Source organism: Chamaea fasciata, unplaced genomic scaffold (assembly GCF_029207755.1).
Source record: "Chamaea fasciata isolate MVZ Bird 193981 ecotype frontalis unplaced genomic scaffold, bChaFas1.0.hap1 SCAF_26, whole genome shotgun sequence".
Classification (NCBI taxonomy): Eukaryota; Metazoa; Chordata; class Aves; order Passeriformes; family Sylviidae; genus Chamaea; species Chamaea fasciata.
Window position 1 is genome coordinate 6,190,568 of NW_027094111.1, and position 26,779 is coordinate 6,217,346.

The 26,779-nt window shown below is 53.4% G+C and overlaps 1 long non-coding RNA gene across 1 annotated transcript; it reads left to right on the forward strand.

Annotated features, from left to right (window-relative positions):
• The first annotated feature begins 843 nt into the window (after positions 1-843).
• LOC136301475 (uncharacterized) lies at positions 844-5,175 on the forward strand. Its single transcript, XR_010723883.1, has 3 exons — positions 844-980; positions 2,252-2,356; positions 3,397-5,175. It is a non-coding gene; the product is annotated as an uncharacterized lncRNA (long non-coding RNA).
• The last annotated feature ends 21,604 nt before the right edge of the window (positions 5,176-26,779 follow it).

Genomic DNA, 26,779 nt, shown 5'->3' on the forward strand with positions numbered 1-26,779 from the left:
GAAAATGTGGTAAGATGACTCCTCCCTCTCATGTGTATCCATGGAAGAGCTTTCCTTGTTTTACTGGAAATGGCAACGCTGAGTTTTGTTCCAACAATAACCCTGATAGGCAAAAATCTTCACACCTTTGCTGGTAACTCAAGAAAGATCTGCTGCACTGTTTCTGTGGGTGTGATTTTCCTGGGTGAGGTTCCCCTCGTGTGCTGGTTTGTTTAATGCACTAACTCGAGTCTGGTCTGTGGTTCCAATGAACCTTGTCAGGCTGGGCTGGATAAAACCCAGCTCAACCCCTCGGGGCAGTCGGCTGTGTGGCACAGACAGAGGGCTCGATGTGAGGCCTGTTCCCCTGAGAAGGTGGGAAATCTCCCTAAGCGGGGTCGAGTCTGAAGCAGTCTGTGGTGGCAGAGCCCGTCCCGTGCCCCAGCAGCCATGCAGGCACTGGGTCTGCAGCAATGCATTCTGTTCATCTGCATCTGAATGTAAGCAGCAGGATTTGGGAGGTTTTGGTGTTTATAAGGGAATTTATTTCACTCAGAGAAGCCTTTTCTATGCTCGTTCTGTAGATTTGGTCCCAGCCCAGCTCTGGCTGGCTGTGAGCTTTAGTGTCACCCTTCTAGCAGTGACAAGAGCCTGGAACAGCATTCCAGCCTCAGTATTCCCTGAAACCTGGCTCTCCATCTGTCCCCACCTTGCGTGCCCTCAGCTAATAAACCCTGCACCTTCAGGAGCCAGTTGCTCACACGTGAGGATCTTTCCTCACTCATTTGCCCAGCAATGAGCAGTGATGAATAAAATCAGCAAAGGCCCATCCTGTCCCCACACATCTCCCGTGGCTCTGCAAACTGCTGGAATCCACCATCTGGAGCAGACTGTTGGGACATTTAGCAGAGGAGCAGACGTAGCTGGAGGAGTCATCACCAGGTGCATCCCATCTCCTCGTCCTGGAATGTGCCCGTGGTGCTGCCACAGCTCCAGCGCAGGTGTGGCTCCCCGCGTGCCCAGGAAATGCACGGAAAGCAGCTGGAGCGTTCCCAAGTGCAGGCTCCAGCACCAGTAACTCCTAGAGCATAAGGATGATGCTGAAATAGGGGGATCCTTATGGTGACACTCCCAAAGGAGGTTTGCCCTCAGTGTTTGGGCAGTTTCCTGTTCAGAACTCAGTATTTGAGCCCCCTGGCAATGTCCAGGGAAAAACAGGAGCTTTAGAACCCCCCAGGCAGGAGGAATGCCAGGTTTGGTGATGTGGGGAGGATCTCAGGATGTTTGGGTGTTGCTCTGATTTTGTGGCCACCCAAACACCCCTGGGGTGACAGCTGGAGAACCTTCCTGAGAATTGAATCCTTGAACTGCCCAGAGAACTGAGGCCAGGCTGGGGAGGAGCTCAGGGGCTGTGATTTGGGATTTAGCAGCTGCTGTGGAAGGATTCCGCTCAGCTGAGGTGAGGCACCAGCACTCCTTCAGCCCATGCTGCAGACGACCTGCTGATCCTCAGGAATGCCACCAGCCCAGCCTGAGCTTCCCAGGCTGGAAATGCCAGAGCTGAGAGAATGGGACTGAGCATGGGGAGCTGGGGAACAGCAGTGACTGCGGGTTCAGCTCCACAGGAACCCAGCACTGCCATTAACAATCCTGCTGCTCCTTGAAAAGAGAGGAACGGGATCAAACAGTCATTAGCTGAATTGGGCAGCAAATGCAGGATGAGAGCCCAGGCAGTTTTTAGTAGGTCAGCTATCTATTTAAAGTAATTTGAATTATCTCGGGATAATTGAAATCCAGTGTTCATTCATTACTCTCGCTTTCGGGTCTTAAATGATTATATCCATAGCTGTGCCTCACATTTATCTGGTGGCCTCGGAGCCCTTCAGCTTTGCTGTCTGCAGCAGGTCACGGTATTATTTTCCTTCAAATTACACCGTGTGGAGTCCCAGGCTCTCCAGAGGCAATTGGCTTGGCCAGGTGACAGCTGGAAGGGGAGCAATTGCCTCAATCTCATCTGGGCTGGTTGTGCTCAGCCCTGCAGCTTCGCTCTCCTCCTTTAGTGACACAGCCCTGTCCGTGCCGCTCTGCTTCCCGAGGAAACAAAGCAATCCAGGCACCATCAGCAGCAGCTTCTGGGGAAGATGGGCAGGGTTGGAATGTTTGTGGTATTGGTCACTGGGACACAAGTTCTCACACTCAGATTAGACCTGGAGGTTTTATTTCTCTGATGGGAGGGCTGAAAGTTGTCACCATTTGATTTGTTCCACAACAGGTGATTTGTGCCATAAACCGCATTCAGTTTTCATTGGCAACTCCTGAAAGGGAGCAGTGAAGGAAAAGGAAAACAACCAGCTCCCAGTGAACCGCAGCTGCACAGGTGGGACATTCCCTGCAGATCCCCCTGTGCCACATCCCTGCCAATCCCCCCTGTGCCACATCCCTGCCAATCCCCCCTGTGCCACATCCCTGCCAATCCCCCCCGTGCCACATCCCTGCCAATCCCCCCTGTGCCACATCCCTGCCAATCCCCCCTGTGCCACATCCCTGCAGATCCCCCTGTGCCACATCCCTGCAGATCCCCCTGTGCCACAGAGCAGAACATTTTCCTTTGGTGCTTGAAGACCACCCACAGCCACCTGCAGCACTGGCACAGAGCAGGAGGTTCTCTTTGATCACTCAGTTCACCTCTTTTTTTCACGGTAGTTGTACATTCCAGGTCCACCTTTGGGGCTGCTGCATCTTTAGAGCACCCAAAATGGAACATCTCTGCTGCCAGAACTGGGAATCCATCAAGGAGGATCTGGAGTGCAGGAGAACCTCCAGGGCTGCCCACGGAGATGCTCAGCCCCTCCAAACGAGCACTGGTGCTGATGGAGGAGCTGAGTTTTCACCAGCTGAGCACTCCTGGGGGGGAGCTGTAGGAGTCCAGGGGGTCCCAGCACAGGGTGTGACAGATCCATCCCCCTCCCCACAGGGCTGCAGTGACAGGCACAGGGACATGGCAGCAGCAGCTGGGAGGGAGAAGATGCTTTAGCTTCAATTTGTCTCACACAGTTTATGGAAAGGGAGGGGAAACACTTTTAAAAATGGATAGAGAAAGAGATTTCTCTTTTCTTCACTTTATTACACGAGCCTGTGCCATCAGGGAATCTGTCATTGTGCCATCAGGGGGATCTGTCACTCGGGCCATCCCTCTCCTGTCACCCACAGCACGGCCGGGAGGGGAGGAGGCAGCTGGGCGTGCAGACTGAGCTGCTGCTGCCTCAGGGCTGCCGTTGGCCTCAGACTCCTCTCTCTCCTGGTTTGTTTTTTGTTGTTGTTGTTGTTGTTTGGGGGGTTTTTGTTTGTTTGAGTTTGTTTGGTTCTTTTTATCCTGGAAGGGAAACTAGATAAAATGTTTCATTTGAATTTCTGCAGATGGAGATGATGGAACTCGGGCAAGATCTGTCGCTGACTCCTGGAATGCCACGGAGATCTGGTGCTGCAGCAGTTTTCCTGACAGGCAGGACAGTGCAAGGGGGTTTCATTCCTGAGCTGGAGGAGCCCCTGGTATTCCTGAGCCTGGGGAAGGGTCCATTCCTCACAGGTTTCACTGGAACTGATCCATTACACTGGAGCAGTTTGTCCTCAGGTCCAGGGTTCCTCAGCAGCACGAGGAGATGTCAACCATTGTTACTTTTTCTTCCTTCAGTGATGAGAGACACAGATTATTTATCTGGATCTACATCTATAGTTTTTGTTAGGCCCAAACTTGGGCTCATCCTGAGTTTAAAGTGTATGTGACAATCCAGGATATGGGTGCAGGGAGCCCGTGCTGTCCCCAGGTGTCTGTGATGTGGATTTGTGCCTGAGCTCAGTGTCCAGATTTCCCTTAGAGGACAGGAATGGGATAAAACCAAGGACGGAAACCATAGCTGAGAAAATGCCATTTGATGGAACTTTTGAGACCTCCTAGACCTCCCTTTCCTCTCCTCAGAAGGTCTTTCCACCTTTGTAAATTCTTCTTGTGCCTTAATGTGAGAGAGGAGGAGATTATTTCTGTGTTACTGAAGAAGGGATGGATTGGGCCAGGAAGGAGTCAGAGGTGTCCTGCAGTGACAGTGCTGGGCAGTTTCCCAGTGGATCCCAAGTTCAGGCTGTCCCTGAGCCACGTGAGACACAACCCTGGATTTCTGCTGGGGTTTGGGTCTGGTTCTTTGGTTTGTTTTGCCTGGTTTTAATGTAAGATTTAAATAAGGAGTCCAAAACCTCAGACAGAAAAAGGTTTGTTTGGTTGGGTTTTTTTCCCTGCTATTGCACAAGAAATCAGAAGGTTCATCCTTGAGGGGTTCAGGCTGTTGTGTTCCTTTTCCCAACTGTCGAGAACATTTCTGTTTATGGGAAGCTTGAATCATGTGGAAGTGTTGTGAAATGCCCGCGTGTCCCTCGATCTCCCACGCTTTATCCATCCTCACAGAATCCCACAATGGTTTGGGCTGGGAGGGACCTTAAATCCCACCCAGGGCCACCCCAGCCATGGCAGGGACACCTCCCACTGTCCCAATGTCCAGCCTGGCCCTGGGCACTGCCAGGGATCCAGGGGCAGCCACAGCTGCTCTGGCAATTCCAGCCCAGCCCCTGCCCACCCTGGCAGGGAACAATTCCCAGTTCCCAATCTCCCATCCAGCCCTGCCCTCTGGCACTGGGAAGCCATTCCCTGTGTGCTGTCCCTGCAGGCCTTGTCCCCAGTCCCTCTGCAGCTCTCCTGGAGCCCCTTTAGGCCCTGCCAGGGGCTCGGAGCTCTCCCTGGAGCTTCTCCTCTCCAGGGGAGCACCCCCAGCTCTCCCAGGCTTTCCTCAGACAACAGCAGCATCTCCCAGAGCTTTGCTCTCCCTTTTACATTTCCCATTTTTGTACTGAACAGAAGTGCAGAGCAAAGTGGGAAATGTTTGAAGTGAAGGTTGTAACTCCCGAACTATTTTCCGTGTGGGATCTGAGCCCCTCTCCTGCCCTCTGCCCCACAGGCTGTGTGACACCCTGGCATCTCCATGGTGACCTGGATGCAGCCACACAGACCAGAATTCTCATGAGCTGGGCAGGCAGGGCTGAGATCCAACTTTTGCACGACAAACAAAAATGAAGCACATCAAAATCGACTTTCATTCCAGAATAAAGGGAAAAACTGGTTGATTTGGGTATTTTTTTTCTGCTATTGATCTGGGGCGATGAAAAGCAAATGATATTGTGGGGGTTCGTGTCACTGTGGTAATGACATCCACATCCACTCAGAGATATCGATCCCTCCTGAAGGATTTCTGTGCTTCTTCACGGAGCTCCCAGTGCCCAGGGCTCATCCAGGGGCCTGAGCAGCCTTTGAAAGGCAGATTATCTCCAGGACTGCAGCAAGCTGTGGAATTTAGGAGGCAATTATTTTGATATGTAAATGAAACCATGGGGGGGGGAGGGGGAAGGTGTCAGTTCTCAAATGCTATCAAGGCCAAAGATAAAGGAGGTTTCTCATCTACTCTCTAATAATTGTTCTTTAAACGGTGCCCTTGGCATGGGATCTGTGGCTGTTTCTTATCTAAGTGCAGGACAAGCCACTTGTGCCATCCCCCTAAAGCAGGGAGGAAGGTCGTGTAATTCACTCTGCAATGGCAAAAAGATGGTGGTGAAATCTCTGTTGAGTGCTCTTAATGGCTCCACAGATTATTAATGAGCTACGGAGCTTCTCCAGCCCAATTCCTCAGGTTTATATCCAGGCCCTGGCAGCAGCTGGAGAAAAACCCAAGAAAAGGAGTTGATATTCTCAGCCCAGCTCCTGGAAGACAGAAAGCTCCACAAGAACTGGCACTAATTAGGGCAGACTCTGAAATTCCAGAGCCAGAAGGGGCCAGGGAGTCAATTCCAGCTCTCCTGGGTGGGTCTGTGTGCACAGGGGTGGGGGCCCAGCTGTGCTCTCACCTGAGCATCACCCTGGTGCTCAGCCCCTCGCTGTGTCCCATCCAGAGCCCCTCTGTCTCCTCCTCCTCCAAGCAGCGCTGCCCTGCTGCTGCCAGGGGATTGGGAAAAGGTGGGAAAAGGAACCTGGGCACAGCACAGAGGGAGCCAGAGCAGGATTCTCCCTGAGCAAATTCTCTCCTGTCCTACCTGTGCCCCAGCAGCTGCAAACCCACCTGGAAATCCCTGCAAGGGCCATTCCTGTGCTCAGCAATACTTGGGGGATCCCCTGGGGTCTCCTGGGCCCTGCTCTGGGAGATTTCCCAGCAGTGACTCCCTCCTGGTGAGAAAAATGATTCGCATGAGGAATAAAGTTCAGTCTTGTACAGGGAGTTTCTTTTGCCAGTGGCACTGAGTCCCTGAACCCCTGAACCCTTGTGGCTGGGCTCAGGCCAGGCTCCAGCTCCCCTCTGGAGAGCTGGAAGGACACCGGGATGGATTTGCAGCACTGGGACCCCTCAGGTGCTCCAGACTCCCCTCAGCCATGCCGGGAATCCCCCCCGGGGTCCCTGTGTGTCCCCAGGGCTCTGCTGGAAGAAGAGCAGACAGAGCCTCGGGCACTCCTGAGCCGGCACCCACAGAGGTATCCAAGGATTCCAGTCATGTTGGGAAAGGCTGGAGTGTGGAAACATCCTCTAATTGGCCACTCTGACCCTGTGCTAATACTGCCTTTCCTTGGAGCCTTTTATGTGTGAGCAGTGGTCATTATCTGTAAAATCAATCAATCAATCCAAGCCTCCTCTAAAAGCTGCTGCCCCTGCTCGAGCAGGGCAGTGCAGCCACTCAGGGCCAGCAGCACTGCATTAGTGCAGGAGATTGTCCCTGCTCTTCTTTTTCCATTAATCTGCTTTAATCCACCCAGGGCTTGCAGGATTTCCAATTAATGGTCCTTCAATAATTGCCTCATTTGCAGAGAGGCAGAATCCCAGCGCAGGCTCCCCCAGCAGGGTTTGGATTCCAGCTGAAGGAGAAGGGGAAATGGTGGCAGGGCAGGGGAAATCCCTTGGGCAGGGGGAGCTCCTGGCTGGCCAAGGCACACAAATGTCGCTCAGCCTGCAGGAGTCAAAGCCAGGTTCCTGGGAAGCCCTGGGATTTGTTGGGAAATCATGGTGTTCAACAGCATTTGCAGGTTCTTCAAATCTGACCTTTATTTTGTGGAGCTTTATGCAGCAGCCACTTCGTCCTGCTTAGCTGAAACCTCCCCAAGCGAAATATCTTCTCTGCGGCCCTTATAGACTGGAAAGGAGCAGGCAGGGCCTGATCCACACTTTGGAATAGATCCCGGCTGGGAGGGCATAGCAGAGGAGTCCTGCTGGCGTTGGGACATCCTGCACTGACACTACTTTGTTATTGGCACCAGCTCAGCCCAGCTGGGGCTGCTGCTGGAGAGATTTCCCTGGGAGCCTGTTCCAGGCAGGCAGCAATACTGGACAGGGAGGTCCTGCAGGATGAGCTGCTTGTGCAGGGCTGCAGCAGCAGGGAATGGAATTCAGCAGCCAAGGCCCTGCTTGGGTATTTCTCACCTCCACTTGAATTCCACTCGAGTTTGTCCTGGGTTCCTGGGATTTTATGACCTGGGTTGCAGGCTGAGTTAGTAAAGAAGGCTCCAGGAGTGGTTGGGATGTTGGAATTGGGATCTTGCAAGGTTTTTTTCTCTTTTGCCTCAATCCAGACCTCCCAATCTCACCTGTAAACGTGCATCTCTTCCCTCCCTGCAACTCCTTTGGGGCTTTGGCACAGGTCAGTGGAGCATTAAAAAATATAAATACAGCAGTAATATTGGGATTTGAGGAAGCTCCATCCAGGCTGGGAAGGAGGAGCTGAAGGTGGGATCAGCTCCTGGGCTGGAGACACGATCTGGGTCTGTGCTCTGGTGAAGTTCTGAGCAGGCTGATCTTGGGATGAATTTGGGATTGAGCAGCTTTAAAAGCTGATGGGATCCAGGATAGATGCAGGATAACACAGGATAACACAGAGCAATCCAGCCAAGGAGAGTGGAGCAAGGCTCTGTTAGTGCCGTAACAGCGTCTCAAATAAAATAAATATTTTTTTTTAAAAAAGGCCCTGGAAGGAAAGATTTGCTTTGCTTTGCTTTGCTTTGCTTTGCTTTGCTTTGCTTTGCTTTGCTTTGCTTTGCTTTGCTTTGCTTTGCTTCAGAAGAGAAGGGGAGGGGAGCAGATTTTCCTGCTGTTGTCCCAGGGATCCAGGCTGGCTGTGCTCTCTCTCCAAGCCTCAGTTCCCCCTTTTCCCAGCACTTTGTTGTGTCTGTTTAGACTGAAACATCTCCAGAGCAGAGACAGAGGGGGCTGCAAGGGGCAGCAGTGCCCTGGTCTTGCTGGGGGAATGGAAATGGCTCCAAACTCAATCCATACAACTTCCAGGGCCTAAAGGGGCTCCAGGAGAGCTGCAGAGGGACTGGGGACAAGGCCTGCAGGGACAGGACACAGGGAATGGCTTCCCAGTGCCAGAGGGCAGGGCTGGATGGGAGATTGGGAACTGGGAATTGTTCCCAGGAGGGTGGACAAGGGCTGGGCTGGAATTGCCAGAGCAGCTGTGGCTGCCCCTGGATCCCTGGCAGTGCCCCAGGCCAGGCTGGACACTGGGACAGTGGGAGGTGTCCCTGCCCTGGATGGGGTGGCACTGGGTGGGATTTAAGGTCCCTCCCAGCCCAAACTGCTCTGGGATTCCCTGATCTCAGCTGTGCTGCTCCCAGCCCTGCTCTCCTGGGAATGGTTCCCTGTTTCCCTCAGAGCTGTCCCAGCCACCAGCTCAGAAATCAGTCCTGGGGCACAGTGTTCATCTCATTTGGAGGGATTAACACCCAAAAACTGCAAATAATGCTCAGGGGAAGCAGAGAGGGAACACTGCCTGTAATTGAAAAGAATGTCTGGGCGAGCACCTGAGGATTCTGCTGGAAAGAATCCCTCTCCCTGTCCCTGCATGTGCCAGGCAGGATTGCAAAGGATAAACACCCACAGCCCATCGACTGACTGCCTGGGGAGGTGCTTTGGTTGCTGTTTCATCCCACAGTGACAATTTCCTCCCTCTGCTTTCACCAGTTGCTCACTCAGGTACTTTTGGGCTCGGGGAAATTCCTGGGGAATTGGGAGAATGGAGGTGTCTGGGCAGAGCAGGAGAAGGAGCTGGTCTGGAGCAGCAAGTGGTTGCCTTGGCACTGGCAGCGTGTGCGGAACGCTGGGTCCGGTCCTCACCATCTGCACCAATAATCAAGGCTTCATTAGAAACCCGGATTTGTTGTAAATTAGAACATGTAATTAGAAAATGTGTCTGCTAATTGAGTCCCTTTGATGTAGGCTTCAAGATGTGTTGCTGATCCCACACAGAGCGGGTTTTTAATGCCTTTTATTTATACACATTTCCCCCATTTATTGTTATTTGCAGCTCAAACTCTTTGCTGATCAGAAATATTCCGAAATTCATCGTGCAAAGAGCAGTGTCATTGGGGCTATTTATAAACACGGAGCTGGCACAAAATGCCATTCAGCAAATTCCTTTTTTTAGGTTGCTTCTCTCTACACCCCCTCCCCGCTCCTTTTTTCCCTTTCCTTTATGTTTCCAACTACAAAACAAGAAGTTTCTATTTTTGCCAGCGCCGGAGCGTTCCGAGGCAGTGAGTGAGGATGCTGCAGTAGGTGGCACTCCTCCCTCTCCCTCGGCTCCATGAGGATTTTGCCTTCCTGGAGCTGCTGCCTCTCAGGACCATTGGGAATGTGATGCCCTGAACTCCTGTGCTCGCCCAGCATCCCTCAGCACCCCCGGAAAAGTCCAAGGTGTAAAACCCAAGTCCAGGGCTCATTCCTGGCTGGAATGATGTCACCTGAGCTCCCTGCAGGATTAATTGGAGCTGGTGGCCTTTGACCCTGGCCCAGGAAGGCACCACGTGCCCAGCTCAGGTGGGAAGTGGCCTCACCAGGCTCTGGCTATTCCTGCTCCTGCCAAAGGGGTTGGAGCTTCTCGAGGAAGGAAGTACTGCGGACATGCAAAAAAAAAAAATCTTATTGCCCTTATGTAAGCTGAAGGAATTAATTAAATAAATGCACAAAAATATCCTCTGAGGAAAACAGAACAGCCAGCCCAGAAATCCATTTCCTGAAATCGGCTCCAGCACAGAGTGGGGCCTTTCCAAGGCTTTACTCCTTGTAGGAAACATCCCCAGAGAGGAGAGAGGGAGGAAGTTTAACCCCTGAGGCTCTGCTCTCCCTCTGTGCTGGGGTGGCAGCTTCATCCTCTGGATTCCCAGGCATGAAGGGGTGAAGGAGGCAGGAAGGAGCCGCAAAGGGATTTTGCAGGGGGAAGCTGGATCAGCAGGAGGGATTCGCCCCAGCCTCTGCCTGCTCCATGTGGGCTGAGAGCACAGCAAAGGTTTTCCTGGGATTGCTCCTCGGGACCAACGAGGAGCTGAAGAGACCACCATGACCATCCCAACCTGCTGCACAAATGGAATCCAAGGAGCTCCTCCCTGTCCCTGCGAACAAGGGATCACTGTCCTGGGTGTTTGCCCATCCCTGGAGCTGGAGAGCCTCCCCAGCAGTGGAGCAGGAGCCTCTCTGGAGGGAGCAGAGCAGGAATCATGATCCTGCCCTGCAGGATCTCAGGATCAGAGAACACCTCCCTGTCCTCTGGGGACCCTCAAACCCAGCTCAGCCCTGCAGGACTGGCTCAGGATTTGGGCCCCAGGGAAGGAAATCCTGCTGTTCCCAAAGCCCAGAGTACCACCAGTCTGGAATCAGAAATCAGGAATCAGGAAAGATGCACATTGCTGGAGACACGGGAGCACAGCAGAGGAGTTTAGTGCTCCTAATAAAAAAATCTAATTCCCCTAATCTGGAGGAAACACTAAAAGCTACATGCTACCAATTATTTCTTTCTAGTTTTAATTTACAGCAATCAGTTATAATGGATGAAATTAATTCTCAGTTTAATTCTGTTGGCTGTGTGCTTAGCATCCCATTTTTTTTTTCCATCTCCCTTTTTCCTAGCTTCATCCACCTTCAGTGGTACTGCTTAGGAAGGAACATTGGCCCTAATTGTTTACAACCATCCCAAGCTTTGGTGTTATTCCCCATTTGCTGCAGCTTTGGGGGATTGACTCACATTAGTTCTGCCTTCCTGTTCAAACCCAAGGCTTTAACATTAAAATGATGAACATCAACATCTGTATCTTCCATCCATGGATCCCTGGGTCCATGTCAGAGCCTAAGCTCTCTTTGGCTGTAGCCAGACGGGTTCTCCTGAGTTATTGCAGTTAAATTAAGTGTCTAGAACTGGTCAGAAACCCTGCACGGAGTGGGAAGCACAATTCACCTCATCCCTCTGATGGTTCACCTTCATCTTTGATGGTTCTACTTCATCTCTGATGGTTCATCTTTGTTTTTCTGATGGCTCATCTTCATCCCTCTGATCATTCATCTTCATTCCATTGATGGTTCACCTTCATCCCATTCATGGTTCACCTTCATCTCTGAGGGTTCACCTCATCCCTCATCCATCTTCATCTCTGATGGTTTTCCTTCATCCTTGAAGGTTCTCCTTCATCCCTCTGACAGTTCACCTTCATCTCACAGCTCAGCTGGGGACAGGCACGGCGAGGATGGTCCAGTGGAGGCTGTGAGGATGAGGGGGGCCTGAAGCATGTCCCTGCCCAGGGAAGGCTGAAGGAGCTCTATGGTCCTGGTGGGTCCCTTCCAGCTCAGGAAATTCTGTGATTCCAGACCCACAGCGCTGGCTCGGAGCTCGGACAGACCCTGTTTGAGCGCTTGTGGCCATGGAAGCATTGGCTGTATTCATCCCCATCTCCCCAGGATTTTGTCATTGCAGAGAACTGGAGCAAAGTTCAGGCAGAGTCAGAGCGCTGGTATTTTTACATCCAGCCTCTCACTCTCTCCTTTCGACACCGCTTTTCCTTTGGAAAGGGTATTTTTGCCTGGCAAGTGCTAACGGATTACATCAGCCCCGAGCCGGCTCTCAGCCCGACACCCCGCAGCCAAGGCTGGCGTGTGGGGCTTGTGTTCTCTGCAACACTGAATGAAACCAGTGTGAAAGCTGAGACCCCTGGGCACAGCAAACTCCCCTGCTCTGCTCAGCTCCAACAACCGAGGAGCTCCGGAGGAGCTGTTAGCACAGTCCCCGCTCCCGTCGCTGTCATCAGCGCTCCATCTGATCCACACGGTGCGCCCCCCGGGGCGTGGGGACCAGGAATCCTCCTCCTCTGGAATGCCCCCGAAGCTGAACCCAGGCAGCACACGCTGCTTTTGTCTGCTCCAAGTGACTGAGCTGCCTTTACTCTGGTGAGGATGCAAAGATTCTTACCGGGCTCAGGGAGCTCTGGAGCTGATCCACGGCACTGCCCAGATCAGCTGCGGTGCCACAGACAGCGGGAATGGATGGAACCATTTATTTCCCACAATAAAATGCCAGACACATTTGGTTTGAAGTTCCAGGAAGATCTTGGATTATGCACTGGATCCCCACGAGATGCCCAGGTCTGGAACCAGAGTCTCAAACTTCCCTTCCTCTCTTTCCTCCCCAATTCCTACACAGGTTTCTGGCACGGGAAACCCTCTGGAATGGGGCTGTCACTGTGCGGAGCCTCGTGTGGAATGAATGGTTAACGGGTACAATGCAGACATAATGAGGGAGTTGTAAGAGCTTTATTTATGGGTTCCACATTAAAGTGATATCACAGCATTAAATCTTCCCCCCATTAGTGCTGGAGTGGAGAGCGGGAGTGAGGCAATCATGGAAAATCTCCCCATCAGTCTCTGAAGAGCCGGGAAAGGCAAGCTGGAGGTGCCGCCCTCCCCCAGGCCGGGCTGGGACAGGCAGCCAGGGCTGTGTCAGAGCTCCAGGGAGTTCCTTTGGAGAGATCCCTGATCCCTCTGACCCCACAGAGGTCACCCCACACCTTCCCCTCCTCTCTGCCACTTCCCCGGCACTTTGGACTCCTCCACTCAGGGTCTGCCCCCCCTCGCCCAGGGAAAGGCTCTTGCAGTGGGGAACTGACCTGCTCAGAGCAGCAGGGGACATTTCTGAGCTGAGACCTACTGAGAGGGAGAAAAGAGCAGATTTGGTGGTGTGGAAATGTTTCTGTTTTCACCGGGCCTGGTCTGTCTGTGCTCCCCATGAGGACGGTGACAGCAGCCTCCCCCTGAGCTGGGGTGCTTCATGGCAAGGGAGTCTGAGCAACAGGGATCACTTTGGGAAAGTAAGGTAATCCCTGGCTTTGGAGTTCTTGCCAGAACTTGGAATTCCTTAAACCCTATCACAGCCAGGGGTGCAGGAGAAGGACCACCTCGTTTATTTACTGCCACACATCAGTGATGGCCTTTATTAAACTTGAAGCAGAAATCTTTTGCATTTTCTATTTGCTAAAAAGTCCTAAAAGCCCTTTGTGGTTCAGTTTTCCCATGTTTTTTCAGAGCTGTCAACAGAAAGCAAAGATCATCAGCCCTGTAACTCCAGAGGTTCCAGTGCAGGGTTTGCTTTCTGCTAAACGCCTCTTCAAATATTCATCTGAAATTAATGGGGGAATGGATTTCCGTTATGTGATGTGAGACAATAAACCCAGATGTTCACTCTGCAGCAGCGACTTCGCTGCAGGGATGTAAATCCCTGAGTTCATTTCGGCTGCGTTTTCTCCTCAGAGCTGCAGGGACACTTTGCTGTGGCTGTTTCGTTCAACTCCGTTCTAACTTAGGAAGCAGAAATGAACTGTTCTGATCTGAGAGCTGAGGGTGGAAAGGGACTTTGGACAAGGAGGAATGGCTTCCCACTGCTGAGGGCAGGGCTGGATGGGAGATTGGGAACTGGGAATTATTCCCTGCGAGGGTGGGCAGGGGCTGGGCTGGAATTGCCAGAGCAGCTGTGGCTGCCCCTGGATCCCTGGCAGTGCCCAAGGCCAGGCTGGACACTGGGACAGTGGGAGGTGTCCCTGCCCATGGGATGGATTTTAAGGTCCGTCCAGCCCAAACCATTCCAGGATTCCGTGATGGCTCAGAGCTTCTTTGGTGTGCAGGTGGGGAAACTGAGGCACATCCAGCTGGAAACCCTGAAGCTGAGCCCTGCCTGCTCTTCCTGTGCCCTGCAGAGCCACGAAAGTTTTCCAGAGGCTGGAGAGGAGCTGTGCCCGTGCCTCTCTGTCACTCGGTGTCGAGCTTAGCCCGGTGTGTCACAGGCACGCTTTGATTGTCACCTCCTTCCACGGGGAAGGGCAGGGACAGCAGGGCTTGGCCGGGCTCACGACGGCGCTGGGTCAGGAGTAGTTCAGGACGGGAGAGAGGCGGAGGCAAAGGCTCGGCGTGCGCTCACAGTGGCACAAAGTGTGACACGGAATTAGCGGGGATTATGCGGCATCAGCGGCTCCCCCCGACAGAAGGACACTAATCGCCCTCTCCCACATCAAAGCCTCTCATCAACGCCTAAGCGCCTTAAGTGTGCTCCACTTTATCAAATGAGAATAGTGACGCTGTGTTTTACATGCCATTGTGGGGAGGAGATGCCCCAGAAAAGCTCCGGCTCGCTCTGCCCAGAGCGCAGCGGCAGCGCCCGTCCCCGGGGAAGGGCTCGGGAATGCCTCTGGAAAAGGCGAGCCCCATCCCCACCACCGCTGAGCTGATCACAGGCATCTCCTGACGGGTGGTGGAGGCAGAGCCCCGTTCCTGGGCACAGCCCGGCGGGCTCAGGTACTTCTGAGATGATTTGATGGAGTAAAAACTCCCTCTTTTTGCTGCAAAACACCGAGCGGCTGATTGAAATCTTGAGCAAACCCATCCCTCTCCTGCTAAGTGGCTTGTGCTTGCTGGCTGTGCTCAGGAAGAGTTTGATGTGTCCCCTTGGAAAGTGCTAAAATGAAACTTTTCCATTTTCCAGCCTGCAGCAGCCTTGCTTAGAATTCACCATTATTTTTATGATCACGTTTGAAAGTGCTCAAGCTGGAAGTAAAACTTTCCCTTGGGTCTGCAATTACATTTTTCCTCCAATCTCCCAAAGAAAAAGTTGTTTCTTTTTTTTTTTTTTTTTCTAAACCTGGTTTAACAGAATCTTTGATTTTTGTATTTTAAATTATGCAGCATTACCAAAGAGCCTTGAAACCAGTTATTCAAACAGGTCTCTGCTTTCTCCTATGCTAAAGGACAAATCCTGCCCTTGCAGGGAAGAGCAGCTCCAAGAACAGGAGGGGAGCTTTGCAAACTTTGTTTGTCCCCAGAACCTGGGGGAGCAAATGAGTTCTCCTGGCTCAGCCTTTAAAGCTGCCCGATGGTTCTTCCATCCTTGACTACTCCAGGTCCATCAGCCTGGGGCAGAGGAGCTCCAGGGAGAGCTCCGAGCCCCTGGCAGGGCCTAAAGGGGCTCAAAGAGAGCTGCAGAGGGACTGGGGACAAGGCCTGCAGGGACAGCACACAGGGAATGGCTTCCCAGTGCCAGAGGGCAGGGCTGGATGGGAGATTGGGAACTGGGAATTGTTCCCTGCGAGGGTGGGCAGGGGCTGGGCTGGAATTGCCAGAGCAGCTGTGGCTGCCCCTGGATCCCTGGCAGTGCCCAAGGCCAGGCTGGACATTGGGACAGTGGGAGGTGTCCCTGCCATGGCCGGGGTGGCACTGGGTGGGATTTAAGGTCTTTCTATCCCAGACCAGTCTGGGACTGACACCTCCCTCTGTTCCACTCTGGGTCCCGTTCAGGTGCAGGAATGTCCAGTTTGGCTCCGTGCAGGGAGGATTTCCCTGCTCTCCCCAGTCCTTTGTGAGGGCAGGGGCTGCTTCCCCTGGCTGCTCCCAATCCCATCCAGGTGTGTTCAGAGCAGGCCTGGGCAGTCACTGCCTCTCCTCAGGGGTTGTTATTTAGCCAGCCAAACTCACATTCTTTTATTAAGCAAATTGCTCCCAGGGCCTACAGAAATCTGCAGCTTTGTCAGCTCCAAACAATCACACACTCAGAGAAAATGAGAGCTGAGATAGAAATCTGTCGTTTCATCTTGAAATAATGACTTTTTCAATGTCTAAATCTTGGTTTCCCCAGCCAGCCCAGCCCCTGTCTAGACACGCTGATTCTGTTGTTCCTTCCTGAGCAGCCAGGCCAACTTTGGCACAGGTGCAATGCCGTGACCTCCCTGCGCTGTCCCATCCCTTCCCAGCCACAGTCACATTTTTGCTGGGTGGCCCTGGCCCCTCCCCAGGTTTGGTTTTCACAAACAATCATTATCTCTGCGTGTCCTGCCCTGCTGAGCAGCCTGATCTCCGCACGTCACATGTCATTAGATTTAAAGTCACTTAGCAAAGACATTTAGTCTGCAGCTGGGTGGAACTGTCTGGTGTGTGCCACTTGTTTTCAGCTCTCAGGCTTTGAGATCTTCATGTCATGGCTCTGTGCCTCAGTTTACCTTCCTCCCCATCTCGTTTAATGGAAGAAACTGATTTTTATTCTAATTTTTGCTGTGTTTTATTTTGCTGTATTTTATTCTAATTTTTCAAGTAGCAGTGCAGCTCTTGGCAGTTGTTTGAGCTTTTACAAACGAACACAACGGCCGTGTGTGCAAACCCAGAGCAGCCCCCAGGCCCGGGGGTGTGGGTTGCTCTGCTGCCTGGCACTGCCTGCCCTGGTGGAGATTCCTCCCAGGAATTCAGACATCCTCAGCCTCCCCTCCACCCCGAGCCCTCGGTGCAGAGCTCTGGGAAGGGTGAGTTCATTAACACTTGTAGAAGGCACCTCAAGTGGAAAATCGTTTATGAGTGCGCGGTTTGGGCGGCGGTGAGGAGCTGTCACAGCGACTCAGGGCTCCCCTGGAACTGTCGCCTCTGCTGTGGCTCTGAGCAGTGGCTGAGCTCCCACCCAGAGCCGGGTCCATCTGCAGACGGATCCCTGTCTGCCCAACCAGGCCCAGGGAGAGAACAGCAGATTTGTCCATGGAGGAACTGAGATAAATCATTGACTCCAAGAAACCTCCTGTCCACCCCAGCCCAGCCTGGGGCTGCTGCAGGGACCTGAGCCCCACGTGGGGCCTGGGGGAAAAGGGGGAAATGGTTTTCCCTCCCAGGTACAACAGCCCCACTCCTGAGCTCTGCGCTGTTCACCGCACCTGGCTCAGGGCACAGCCAGCCAAGCTTTCCATGTCCCCATCCACTGTCCCCAATCCCAGCCTCCCTGTGGAAGGGGTGGAAGGACCAAGGGGTCACAGACAGAGCTGGCAGCACTTGCTCCAACGTCAGGGAACCCCAGAGCTGCCCCACAGTGCATCCAGCAGCTCCTGCTGCTCCTGGGTGGTGTCTGTGACAGCCTGGGCAGGGAACACAGGGCAGGGGTGGTCACTGCTGCGGGTCAGGAATGATATGTGTGTCCCCACGATCCATGTGTCCCCACAGTCCGTGTGTCCAGCACAATCCGTGTGTCCCTTGGCCAGCAGCTGTTGAAGCCACTGCTGGGCAGTGGTGGGGCTGGCACACGGTGCCACGCTGGGTCACAGACAATGCCATGCTGGGTCACAGACAGTGCCACGCTGGGTCACAGACAATGCCACGCTGGGTCACAGACAATGCCACGCTGGGTCACAGACGGTGCCACGCTGGGTCACAGACAATGCCACGCTGGGTCACAGACAATGCCACGCTGGGTCACAGACAATGCCACGCTGGGTCACAGACGGTGCCACGCTGGGTCACAGACAGTGCCACGCTGGGTCACAGACGGTGCCACGCTGGGTCACAGACGGTGCCACGCTGGGTCACAGACAGTGCCACGCTGGGTCACAGACGGTGCCACGCTGGGTCACAGACAGTGCCACGCTGGGTCACAGACAATGCCACGCTGGGTCACAGACGGTGCCACGCTGGGTCACAGGCGGTGCCACGCTGGGTCACAGACGGTGCCACGCTGGGTCACAGGCGGTGCCACGCTGGGTCACAGACGGTGCCACGCTGGGTCACAGACAATGCCATGCTGGGTCACAGACGGTGCCACGCTGGGTCACAGACAATGCCACGCTGGGTCACAGACGGTGCCACGCTGGGTCACAGACAGTGCCACGCTGGGTCACAGACAATGCCACGCTGGGTCACAGACGGTGCCACGCTGGGTCACAGACGGTGCCACGCTGGGTCACAGGCGGTGCCACGCTGGGTCACAGACAATGCCACGCTGGGTCACAGACGGTGCCACGCTGGGTCACAGACGGTGCCACGCTGGGTCACAGATGGTGGCAGGGCTGGCACACGGTGCCACGCTGGCTCAGGCTCCTCTGTCACTCTCACAGTGACCTTGGCAGTGTCGGGTGTGTGGCGGCACTGAAACACCCGCCGCGTGTCTGCCAGGCTGCAGAGCCCTGGGCAGCCCCGGGGGCAGCCAGGGGACACCCCGGGGTCTGTCCCCACTCCTGGCACAGCAATGTTCTTGTTCCTGGACAGCAGCTCGGCAGCCTCTTGGGAAAGGCCTTTTTCGAGATGAAAATCCCATTTTGGGGAAGGTGAGGGAAGCCCTGGTGCTGTGAGCTCATGAAGGGTGATGGGAGGCGGGTACAGACAGAGCAGGGTTGGCACTGGGCTGGCACTGGGCTGGGATGGAAGGGGAGCTGAAGGACAGAGGAGCCTGGAGGAGTGGAGCTGGCCCAGACAAACCAGCAGCAGTGTTGGCAGAAGGCTCAGCTGGCTCCCATGCCTCTGATGCATTTTCACACCGACTTTTTGCATTCTGTTCATGTTTCTTTCCATTTCTACACCTGGATCGTGGCCAGAATGGAAAAGAAGAAGGGCAGATAGAAAACTTAGTGCTTTTCAATTAAACAGGAAGCTCTTTGCCATTGTAAGTGAGCTTATTTAGACATTAAATCAAAATCAAATGCTTGCACTATCAGTGCTGCTCACAGTCTGATAATTAATGATGGCTCTCCCCAGCGCAAACCCTCGGTGTTCTGTCAGCACCACTGTAAGCTTTGATCGAAAGCTTTTTAAGTAGTTTCAGAAGCTGGATCTGTAAAATAAAAATAACCCAGAGTGGTAATTCTCTGCCTAAGAAATAAATAATAAAGGCTCAGAGCGTTTAAGTGTTGGCTGTCAGCTCATCAGCGATTCCAGCGTCACAGGCTGAGTGAGCAGTGAGGGAAGGAAGGGGTTTCTGGGCACTTAGGTGGGGACTCTCTTACATCCCTCTGCCAGCAGGAGAGAGTTTCAAGGCAGATGTGAATTATTTCTGCCTTTTCCACACTCTCTGTGGTGGAAAAGGATCTCTGTGCAGTGAAAATCAGGCTCAGTTGTTATGGAAATGCCATAAACCCACCCCAGCCAGAGCTGCCCATCCCCAGCTGGGAGCTCTGAGGGGATGAGGCAGGAAGGGATGAGGCAGGAAGGGATGAGGCAGGAAGGGATGAGGCAGGAAGGGAGGCAGAGCTGCTCTCAGGTGTGCATCAGTCCCTGGCTCTGGGGTCAGGTCCCACCAGGGCAGCCAGGAGTGACCTCTGGGATGCACAGCCTGGGGGCAGGGGGAACTGCCCGGGGCTGGGAGGGCCGCAGGAAGGTCAAGAACCTCCAACTGGGCTGTGGCTGGAGGGTCTCCCCTCCCCACCCACCCCTCACCTTCCTGACAGGGCTTGCACCGGCCCCATTCCAGGCAGGCCGTTTTCCCCACTCCCTTCAGGAGCACATGGAGATCCCTCTCCTGTCCCACCCCCTGGAGGTGCGCTGCAATCCCACCTGAGCATCGTGTGCCTCCCTCCCCACCCCACCCACCTCGGCACGGGATGGAGGAGCCTCTCCCCACTCCCTCTGCCCCCAGTGAAGGAGCCTTCTCCTGTCCCACCCTCCGGGCAGGGCGAGAGCTGCCAGGGCCACCAGCGGGGCTCCCCTGGCTGCCTGGCGCTGCTGCGACGGTCACACCGAGTTATTTCTGTTGTTATAAACTGGGAACTGCTTCCCCTGCTCCCCTCCAGGGCTGGGGACTCCACCTCTGTCCCAGTTCCAGTGCCTGACCACCCTCGCAGGGAAGAAATTTCCCCTAATATCCAATTTAACCCTCCCCTGTGCAACTTGAGGGCATTTCCTCCTGTCCTGCCCCTTGTTCCCCGGGGTTTTCTGGCTGTTCAGGTGTCACACATCCCACCTGCCATGCAGGACAGGCTGGGGGGCTCCAGCCTCCCCAAAAGGAACTGGGGGGAGGGGGGGCATGCCCAGGAGTGCAGGGCTGCACAAGCAGGATTGAGTTATTAAGAGCAATTTTGAGTAATTAAGAGCGGTTCCTCATGTGCCAGTCACCACATCCCACATGGAAACACCACCCAGGGGGACACAGAGCAGCAGCTCAGAAAGGCCCCGGTCACCATCACCCTGCTGAGATCTGCTGTTACTCCTCTTTTTCTGACTCGAATTGGGTTGAAATCTCTGGAGATCATTAAAAAAGCATCTTGGGACAATCTGAGCATGAGGATCATGGCATGAGGAGTTTGTCACGTTCCCCCAGGCTGCCTGGAAGGATTGCTGGGGGAATCCAGAGCCCCAGACTCTGGGGAAGTAACAGCTTGGATGCTGCTCACGCCATGTCCTCAGAGTGGGATTTGTGCACTCGGGAGTCTGGAGCACACGAAATGTGGAAACTGGGAGTTGTGTGGAGCAGTGGAGGGACAAGAGGCCTGGATTTGTCATCTCCAAGGGTTGTAATCATGGTAATTAACGGTGTTTGTAGGTCCTGGGCTGGCTGCAATAAGATTTTACACAGTGCATCTTCCGCAGAACGATTTCCATTACTGAGAGCAGATAAAAACTGACACGGGCTCAGGGTGACTCGGGAAATCAATAAACAATAAAACTTAGCATGAAAACAAATAAATTAACCCAATCAGAAGAGACACTGAGAGCCCATCAGACTTGTTAGACAGATGAAGTCAAATGTCACTCCCAGGGCTGAGCAATTGCTCCGGCAGACACGCCAGGCTCCCTTTAAGGATGATTTTCTCAACCTCTTTAGGACTGAGCTTGTTTCCATCTGCCAAACTCAGTCTGAATCAAGCAGAAGGAGACAGACAGGCTCCAAAATACCTCATTGCCCTGGAAGGGGTTTCTGTGCTCTCCACAGTGAGAGGACAGAGGCTCAGAGGATGTTTGGGGCTGGATGTGCTGCACCCTGAGCTCAGCTCTGCCGACAGGAATGTGGGGCGAGCCTGGGATGAGTCCCCTGGGATGAGTCCCTGCCTCCAGTGGGAGTGGGAACCAGCCTAGATGAGGGATTCACTTATTAAGATGCTCTTCTGTAATTGCAGGTGAATCAGAGAATCAGGGAATGGTTTGGGCTAAAAGGGACCTTAAATCCCACCCAGTGCCACCCCAGCCATGGCAGGGACACCTCCCACTGTCCCAGTGTCCAGCCTGGCCTTGGGCACTGCCAGGGATCCAGGGGCAGCCACAGCTGCTCTGGCAATTCCAGCCCAGCCCCTGCCCACCCTCGCAGGGAACAATTCCCAGTTCCCAATCTCCCATCCAGCCCTGCCCTCTGGCACTGGGAAGCCATTCCCTGTGTGCTGTCCCTGCAGGCCTTGTCCCCAGTCCCTCTGCAGCTCTCCTGGAGCCCCTTTAGGCCCTGCCAGGGGCTCGGAGCTCTCCCTGGAGCTTCTCCTCTCCAGGGGAGCACCCCCAGCTCTCCCAGGCTTTCCTCACAGGAAACACCTGATTATAACCTTCACCTGTGTCTAATTTCCCACACAAACCCGGCTTCAGTCCCTGCACAAAGCTGTGAATTTCCTCTGCTTGTACTCCTCAGTCCAACCCCCCAAAGGTGGGCACCTCCAGCCCCCTCTGGTCCCAATCCCTCCCCACCCAGCTGGGCTGGGACCCTCGCCTTCCATCCTATGGGGCAGCAGATATTTAAAATGAATAATTTAATTCCTGTGCCTGGCCAGGCTGTGCCAGGTGCTCCTGTCACACAGGGAGCAGTCTCAGGCACGTTCCAGCAGCACAAGAAATCATTTTTTATTGCCTATAATTACGTGTTTCTAGCTAAATTGATCACAGGGGTAGATCTGGGTTTGGTACAACAGAACAGCACCAGGCTGAGCTTGACCCTCTAGCTTTGCGTGAGCTCATCCTAATGATGTTAATTATGGGGGGAGGGAGGAACAATCCAGGGGTTAACAGGGCTGGGGCTCTCTAGCACAGCTGGCTGGCAAAACTGCAAAAATATTTGGGGGTTGGTTTGACATGAATTGTATTTTCTGAAGCTTTTTAGCAAGAAAAAATTAAAAACAAAACCAAAGTAAAAACGGTTCCAGCCCAGACGAAAGATTCGCTTAGTTTGAGGGGCTCGTGGAGTTTCTGCTGTGCAATGGTTGAGGAAAATGCTGAGCACTAAAATCCCATTTCCAGAGGAAACGTCCCAGTGTTGTGATCGGGAATTGGCAGTGGGGAAGGAACCCCGAGCTGGAGGGGAGGGATCGGCTCTGGCTCCCGAGGCTTCCCTGGGATTATTCCTGAGGGAATCTGGGGTTTCCAGCTGGGCCCAGCTGGGCTGGACGGGGTCACCTCGAGGCCTCGCCTGTCCCAGCCTCCCCAGGGACCTCAGGAGACACTTTGGCTTCAGACCCCGAGGAAAAGCCTGTCCAAGGGATGTTCCAAGGAAAAAGGAGGAAAAATCTGTGGTTTTCACCAGTGGGTGGATAATCCATAAAGTGTTTGTGTCTAATCTGAGTCTTTATTTAGATCAGTTCTTCTGGATTTTGACCTTTTCATTCTTAATTGTTTTCTGTCTTTATAAGTTCAATTAAATTTTTAATTGGAAAATCAGCTTTAACAGCAAAGCAGAGCTTTAAATCAAGAGAATGTTGTAAGAGGAAGTTTCAGACTTCAGAACTTTCTGAACACTTCAAATTCCAGATAAATCAAAATGGACTTTTTCTTTTGAAAAAGCTTGGCTCCAGCACATCAGCATTTCTCCACGGGGGAAAAGATGAGGGAATTTCCTGGGCAATTTCCCAATATTTCTGGTACCTGCAGTAGCTGTTTAAAACCCTTTCACATCCTTTCACCCTCCCACACACACTGCTGAGAAATAAATCCTTTGGAAATGGAAATCAGGCTTGAAGTAAACAGATTAGTAATGGTTATTTGGTAACACTTTATTAATTAAATGTCCTAAATACATTTAAACCTAAGCATTTAATTTAGATTTATTGGGATAATTTAGATTTATAAGAATCGTTATGATACCTTAAGTACAGTAAATGCCAATTGATTTTTATAGACAATATTTACTGAAGTGTAACCACAGTGCAATATTTAATTATCTCCATCCTCAGTTAAAAGGACAGGACAGAGGGCTCAGCCCCAGGACTGCTGGGGGCTGCTCCTGCTGCTCCGACCTTGGAGTGCTGAGCTCTGCCCTGTCCTGTGCTTCCAGATCCTTCCAGGAATGCTAAGAGATCCACAGGCATTTCTTAATAGGAAAATCTTTTACCTCATGGTTCACCTGGAGAGAAGCTCCAGGGAGAGCTCCGAGCCCCTGGCAGGGCCTAAAGGGGCTCCAGGAGAGCTGCAGAGGGACTGGGGACAAGGGATGGAGGGACAGCACACAGGGAATGGCTTCCCAGTGCCAGAGGGCAGGGCTGGATGGGAGATTGGGAACTGGGAATTGTTCCCTGCGAGGGTGGGCAGGGGCTGGGCTGGAATTGCCAGAGCAGCTGTGGCTGCCCCTGGATCCCTGGCAGTGCCCAAGGCCAGGCTGGACATTGGGGCTGGGAGCACCTGGGACAGTGGGAGGTGTCCCTGCCATGGCTGGGGTGGGATTTAACATGAGCTGAGCTGAGCTGAGCTGAGCTCCTCTGACCTGAACCAGCTCTGATTTGTCCTTCTGGGGCTGTTGGCAGGGAAGGAGCCACATTAACACATCTTCAAATTGGGAGGAAAATGTTACAATCCTCCAGTTACCCTGTGTGCTTCCCCAGCTGTGAATTGCTGAACTTCTGTTCCAAAGGATGTTTTTTATTATTATTTTTGTTCTTTACTTCCCTTTTGCCCTGTGAGCAGCATTGATTTGCATGTGTAGGGTCACTCGGTCAGGCTGGATTTACCTTGGTGCGTGGGGCTGCTGGCCAGAGGGAGCAGAGCAGCCAGAGCTGCTGGGCCAGGAGAGCAGGACACAATTCCCGAAGTCCTGCTGTTCACCCACAGCTTCAGAAGGAAATTAAAGCCCATCCTGAATGACCAAAGCTGCCTTTTCCCATCCCAGGAAGCTGCAGCAAGATCACTTCCTGGCAGGATGAGAACATCACCAGTGCAGGGATCTCTCACTGCTTCACTCTGCCAAAGTTTGGGCACGTTTGACTCAGAGGCTGTTTGGGAAGGTTTCTGTTCCATCAGCTTTGCTTTGAGACTGGAGCAGGAACGAGCCCAGAATCTCAAGAAGAGCCCAGCCAGGCTCACCTGTGCTCGTGTGAGCCCCACAAATCACCTCAGACACTCCAACAAGCTCACGAACCTTCAGGAAACTTCAAACAAACCCGGGCTGGGTCTTCAGGATGCATGCAGAGTTCTCGTAGGAAATCATTCCTGGCAAGCAGCTCAGAGGGCAAGATAATGAGTCCTGAAGTGAAAATAACACAAAGCAGGGGGATTATGTGGGATAAACACATTGTTATGCAGCTATGCTGAAGACTTTGCTGTTGGAACCTTGCAATGTCAGTTTGCCCTCTCTGATCAAAGTTCCCACATTTTTCTCTGTCTCAAACCCAAGTCACCAAAAGCCTCCAACTCTCACCAAAATTCCCCCCAAGTGCTTTAAACCCTCTGCACATCCCAGCCCATGCTCTGTGTCCTGGATTTACCTCTTCTAGGTGCGATATTCCACATCTTCCAGGTGAAAAGTGATCTGCAGCACAGGGATCCCAGGGCTGAATGGAAAACCAGTTCAAACCTGGAAAGCCAGGGCTGAGCATACGGGTGTGAGAGAGGGATGTCATGTGTGGGGAGCTTGGCAGGCAGAGGAGCTGATCCTGTGGAATCAGTAATTGAGATTATTGGAATACGGATATTTGTGGGAGGAGCAGCTTCTCTGTGTGTGCTGGTGGCTGTGTTTGTGTGGAGACGGGAACACGGGAGCTGAGTCACTGCCTGGGTGAACCCCGGGAGGTTGTTTGAAGGAGGCTTTCCCTGGAATTGTCGGGCTTTGTGCGTTGGGATAGAGCCACAGTTAAGGTGGAATAGAGGAAGAAGCAAGGCTCGGTGCCCACATCACCAGCACCCACTGGGGAGGAGCTCTGCCTCCTGTGCAAACAGGATAACGGGGATGCAGATGGGAATCACAAAACGCTTCCTCTTGGATGTGCTCTGGCCATGGAGTTGAACATTTCACTGAAGCCTTCAGAAATTCAGAGGGGTTTGGTGGCTGTGGGCTGGGTGGCACAAGGAAAGTCCAAGGGCAGGTTTAGAATAGAGAGCAGGACAAGGGGGAACGGCTTCCCCAGGGTTGGATGGGATTTTGGGAAGGAATTGTTCCCTGGGAGGGTGGGCAGGGGCTGGGCTGGAATTGCCAGAGCAGCTGTGGCTGCCCCTGGATCCCTGGCAGTGCCCAAGGCCAGGCTGGACACTGGGGCTGGGAGCAGCCTGGGACAGTGGGAGGTGTCCCTGCCATGGCTGGGGTGGCACTGGGTGGGATTTAGGGTCCTTTCCCACCCCAACCCATCTGGGATTTTAAGGGTACCAAGCACGGGGCCTGTGGCAGGACCAGCCCTGTGCTGACACCAGTTCACTGCCCCCTGCTCCTGTGGGTGCAAACAGCAAAAATGGTGCTTGAGCAGCGCTGCAGCCTCCGAATTCCTGCAGGGAATGACCAGGCAGAGGAATAAAGAGAGATAAATCTCCTCACGCACACAAATATTGTGCTGAAAATGAAGACGGTTCTGTTGTGTGAGTGTTCCGAAGAGCGCGGAGCGCTGGGAACATGTTCCAAATGTCAAACGGATTATACTCCAGCGCCCTTATTGTTTCATATAATTCTCATCTAATGTCACCCCTGGCAACAATAACACAATATTCACTTTGATGTAGCCTCGCTGAATATTTTGAAGCAATGAGGAGATTGCCAGGGGGAGCAGGGGGAGGAGGGGCAGGTGGGGCGGGGGTGCTCCTGCGCCCAGCACGGGGGTGACAGAGCAGAGCCCTGAATTAAATCCATCAGGAAGATTGAGTTTGCAGTTCCAGGGGCCCTGACACCTGTGCTGCTGCAGCCTGGGCAGGCTCGGGATGGAGTTTTAATCAGGAGGTTTGTCTCTGCTGGAATACAATTAGGGAGCCCTGGGCTGGGCACAAACAGATCCGAGAACACGGGGAAAGCAGAGGCAGGGACACGGAGGGGGACAAATCATGGGAATTTCTCCAGGCTGAGCAGAGCTGTCACTGGCAAGGTCAGGCCAAAAGGAACGGATTCCGTGGGAGGGAAGGAGAAAATGACTGCAAAGGTGGCAAGTGCCAAGAGGCAGCGTGGGCTTGTCCTCCATTATTTGATTACTCTCTTGACCCAGAGGTTTCCATGAAGGTGATTCATGGACCCAGCAGCCAGAGCCCAAGGTCTGGGCTCCCTCCTGCTTCCAGGAGAATTCCTGGGCAAGGGCAGTGCCCCCCCACCCTGCAGCAGCCCCGGGACCAGGGGGCACAGGGGGAGAAGGAAAAGGCTCAGCTCCCCCTCCTCAGCACGGTGACCTCCAGCTGATCCAATGGATAACTCTGCTGGAATCTCTCTTGGAGCACATCCCCTTCCTGATCTGCACAGGGGCACTCAGCTCACAGCCTCCCCTTGCCCTGGGTGATCCCTGTCCCTGCCCTTGGGATGCTGCAGGTTCCAC